This window comes from Hylobates moloch, unplaced genomic scaffold (assembly GCF_009828535.3).
Source record: "Hylobates moloch isolate HMO894 unplaced genomic scaffold, HMol_V3 SCAFFOLD_4, whole genome shotgun sequence".
In the NCBI taxonomy this organism is placed as follows: Eukaryota; Metazoa; Chordata; class Mammalia; order Primates; family Hylobatidae; genus Hylobates; species Hylobates moloch.
This window is the reverse complement of record NW_026652279.1, coordinates 93,550,357-93,554,929: the sequence shown is the minus strand read 5'-3', so window position 1 is coordinate 93,554,929 and position 4,573 is coordinate 93,550,357. Positions and strand designations below refer to the sequence as shown.

The window sequence follows — 4,573 nt, the reverse complement described above, 5'->3', positions numbered from 1 at the left end:
AAGGAAGGAAGGAAATGTGGAGATGCATCCAAGCAATCCAGGTAGCTCAGCAGATGAATGCTTCAGTGAGTGGGGCTGGGGGTGGAACCACAGGTGTCTTTTGTTTTGGACGTTACCTTCCACTACTTGCTAGGAGTGCATTAGCTGATTGAATAGCCTGAATTGACTTGTACCCATCTAGAAAGCCCAATTTGGGGTTTTTCACACATAAAAATTTCTTGGGCTCTGGAGTCAGGGTGTCTGGATTCAAATCCCTTACTTCCAGTGATTTAACCTCTTTGAGCCTCAGACTTCTTATCTCTGTTGGGGCCAATAACAGCACCTACCTTGTGGAATTACAAAATTAAGATGTGGAAATGAGCAGAGCATTTGGCATTGTGCTGGGCAAGCTGTTAAGTGCTCAAACGTTGGTTGTTTCTTACTTCTTCACTCCGACTCCTAAATTATTATTGCAGGTAATTCTTCTTCTATCCTGGAGTTTGTACACAATCATCAACCGTCTTTAACCCCCACTTCCAGCAAGCACATTCCTGCAAGCCTTCCTTCTGATGGGAACTGGAAAGGCTGATTTGCCAAGCTTTCCATTCCTTCTACCTCGTTCCCTTAGGGAGTCTCCAAGTGACTGAGGGGCCTCTGGGCTGGAGGAGACAGTGGAACGCAGGACGATGGGATGGGGTTAAAATAACTCATGCTCTTGAAAAGAAAAGGTAAAATCAGGCCTTGGGTAATGTGTAAGAGGGAGATGTTTAAAAATGACCCTTCCCTCTAGGGAAAGAGAAGAAAGACAAAACCTCCAGGCTCCACTTCTGCCGGTTTAGGGCCAGGCTCTGCTTTTTTGAGGCTACAGCTCCACCTTGTGGCTTCATCCACACGGTTGTCTGTCTTGCTGCAGCCCACACTATCACTGTCTTCTTATAAACAAAATTTTGTCCATAAGTTAAAAACTGAATGCAATATCTAATTTATTTTCTAGGTCTGGAATGGTGGCTCATGCCTGTAATCCCAGCACTTTCAGAAGCCAAGGTGGGAGGATGGCTTGAGCCCAGGAGTTGGAGACCAGCCTGGGCAACATTGCAAGACTCCCACCGCACAAAACAATTTAAAAAAATCTGCTGGGCATGGTGGTGCACACCTGTGGTCCTGGCTGCTCTGGAGGCTGGAGGATCGCTTGAGCCCAGGAGGTTGAGGCTGCAGTGAGCTGTGATCATGCCACTGCACTCCAGCCTGGGTGGCAGAGTGAGACTCTGTCTCTGAAAATAATAAGGATAAAAATTGGCTGGCTACAGTGGCTCACACCTGTAATCCCAGCACTTTGGGAAGCTGAGGCAGGTGGATCACTTGAGGCCAGGAGTTGGAGATCAGCCTGGCCAACATGGTGAAACCCTGTCTCTACTAAAAATACAAAAATTAGCCAGGCATGGTGGCACACACCTGTAATCCCAGCTACTTGAGAGGTTGGGGCAGGAGAATCGCTGAAGCAAACCTGGGAGGCGGAGGTTGCAGTGAGCCAAGATCATGCCACCACACTCCAGCCTGGGCGACAGAGACCCCGTCTCAAAATAAATAAGCAAAAAATAATCATAATAATTTACTTTCTCTATCGTAAAACACTGGAAAGATTATGTTCATTCTTGTCTTAATGAGATTTTCACCTTGGGAAAGCATTCTTTTCTGCAGGGGAAGACACCGTTTTGAAATTGCATTTCAGTTACTTACTTACACATCTGGTACTCCCTCCTATTATATGGAACTGCCAGTTTCTCTCCTATAAAAAAAAGTCATGCTCTAGAATGATACCTGCACAGGTAAGATGCTCACCTCATGTCTTCCCTCCTCTTCCTGCAGACACACAGCAAGGTGTCCCATTCAAACCTAACCTTGTTCTTGCCTCAGGCATCCTCCCTGGAATGCTCACCCTGCACCCAAGCTGGCTTTTCAGAGTCATTCAGAGCCACTCTAAGGGATCCCTTTTCACTGGGCCCTCTCAACTATAAAATCATCACCAGACATTTCGTCTCCCTTGTAACAGCTACACTCATCAGTGTAGCTGGTCAGTTCCCTCTACTATGAAGTTGTGTGTGTTTGTGTGCTCGCTCCCTGCCCCCATAACCCAGGTGCCGGCTGAGGAGAGGAAGCATGTTTTATTTATTTATTTCTAACATTTAATTTTATTTTTTTTTTTTGAGACGGAGTCTCGCTCTATCACCCACGCTGGAGTGCAGTGGTGCGAACTCGGTTCACTGCAACCTCCGCCTCTGGGTTCAAGTGATTCTCCGGCGTGTGTGTGTGTGTGTGTGTGTGTGTGTGTGTGTGTGTGTATGTGTGCGTGTATGTGTGTGTGTGTGTGTGTAGAGAAGGGGTCTTCCTATGTTACCCAGGCTGGAGTGCAGTGGCCAGATCATAGCTTCCTGCAACCTCGATCTTCTGGGCTCAAGCGATCCTAGAGGAAGGGTGTTTCTGTATGGGCACTTCTTAGGAAATCTCTGCTGCTTTGAAGGCGAAAAGAGCCCAAAGGCAGGTAGGTGAGCGGCGGATATAAGCCTCCCTGTTGTTGCATACGGGTCTCACAGGAAACTGAGTGAGGAGTAGGGAGGGCAGTGGGTTAGGAACAGCGATGGCCAGCAGATGGCGCCAGCCCCCAAGGCATGACGCGCTGGCCGCGGGAGCGCCTGAGAGTGGCCGCGAAGCTGGTCCCCAAACAAAGCTGGAGGCAGTGCGCTCTCTGGGGTCCTTCACATCCTGCCACTCAACGACCCGAAGGAAATCAGCTACTTCCTGGCTCTGGGGCTTCACCTTTCAGTGAGCCTCGTTAGCAGGTTTTGTTTTCTTTTGGGGGACGTGCGTGTGGTTTGTGACCCCTTTTTCCGTTGGCGCTCAGAGTCTAGAGCTCCCCGGGGTCCGCCCTGACCCATGGCACCGCCTCGCCTCGCTCCCGCACCCAGAGCGGCGCTCACAGGTCCGTCGCTGCCTGCACAGAGGTCTGTCCTGGACCTCTTAGGTTAGACTGTCGCCTCCCTCCCTGACGCTGCTGCTGTTTGGGGACTTGGACGCCCCTCTGCAGAGGCAGGGGGCCTCGCCTCCGGCCCCATGTGACATCGTCCTTGAAGAATCGCTGCCTCACCTAGATGTCCTTTGGGTGGCGCAGTTCGTTGGCCTTGTAGGAAGGCTGGTTGCCAAGAGCCGGGCTTTTGCTCAGGGCCCCCGTGGCTGACGATTGGGTCCTACGTGGGATAATTTAAAGTGCGCACAAGTCACTCACTGATCAGACGTCCCAGGGAGACCGAAGGGTGGGTGCAGCTTCATGGAACCTCTTCTCCAGGCCAGCAGAGGGAGGGAGGGCAGGCCTGCCCCACTATGCCTGTCCCCAAGAACCCTGTCTTAAACCAGCTCATAAATCCCCCATCACTCCCCCTGTGTGTCCTGGCTTCCCTCCTCAGCTCGGAGCAGTGGACATTTCCACCTGCAAGGTGAACTATGCCCTCCTGTGCCAACCGACAGGGATCGGGGAAGGTGGACAGAGGGGCTGCACCTCTGTCCTTTCCCCCTGTACCTAGCAGGGTGCAGTTGTGGTTTAAGGACATTCTCCTGGCCAGAGCCGGTGGCCTGCAGTATGGTCTTAGATGTCCTCACTGCAGGCATGAGGCCATGCCAGGTGGCCAGGCTAGGCTCCCAGGGGTGGTCCTGCCAGGCCTTGCTGTCTATGATGTGTGGGGAGCAGGCCTGGAGGAACTAGACGGATGCGGGGACAAAATTTCCCAAAGGCCTGATGACTCTACTGGATTCGGCTGCCTTCATAAGCCTGCATTTCTAGCTTTCAGTGTTTCTGGGGTTAATTTTAAAACAAAATCAAACCAAAAAAGTTTTTGTTATATACTGTGATTATCCACAACTCTTAAACATAGGGCAATGACAGTTTAACGCACTACCACATCTGCTCAGGATCATGGAATTCTCTACATTTAAGAGTCGGGGGCCAGGCACGGTGGCTCACGCCTGTAATGTCAGCACTTTGGGAGGCCGAGGTGAGTGGATCACCTGAGTTCAGGAGTTGGAGAGACCAGCCTGGCCAACATGGTGAAACCCTATCTCTACTAAAAATACAAAAATTGGCCGGGCGTGGTGGCATGTGCCTGTAATCCGAGCTACTCTGGAGGCTGAGGCAGGAGAATCGCTTGAACCCAGGAGGCAGAGGTTGCAGTGAGCCGAGATTGCATCACTGCACTCCAGCCTGGGCTACGAGTGTGAAACGCAGTCTCAGAAAAAAAAAAAAAAAAAAGATAAAAGAAAAGTGGGGCAGTGGGGCAGAATTCCTAGGCCTCCTGGTAGAGCAGGGTTGCTTTGAGCCTGTAGAAAATTTCGCTTTTCTGACTCAGTCTACTTCAAAGTGGCCTCTGAGGGGCAGAGACCCTGATAGGATCTGGTTGTCTTGCAGAAAGGGGCAGTGAAGTCACTGACTTATTTTGTGGATGAATGCTGTTGCTGGATGTCCTAGCAGATATATTCCTCATTCTCCACTCAGCTTTCTCTGGCTCTCTCCTCCTGCCCATGTTAGCCCTACCCACTTCCATTCACA

The 4,573-nt window shown here is 50.9% G+C and overlaps 1 long non-coding RNA gene across 2 annotated transcripts in view; it reads right to left on the bottom strand.

Moving 5' to 3' along the window:
* The window catches only part of LOC131383188 (uncharacterized), a 10,732-nt gene extending 7,574 nt beyond the window's left edge, over window positions 1-3,158 (bottom strand). The window contains exons 1-2 of one of the 2 annotated variants that reach the window (XR_009213010.1): window positions 3,122-3,158; window positions 1,721-1,765 (exon numbers count right to left, since the gene is read on the bottom strand). This is a non-coding gene — a long non-coding RNA (uncharacterized LOC131383188). Of the gene's footprint in view, window positions 1-1,716; window positions 1,766-3,121 lie in introns of both variants that reach the window. The other variant, XR_009213011.1, reaches the window with a different exon arrangement.
* Window positions 3,159-4,573: the final 1,415 nt, after the last annotated feature.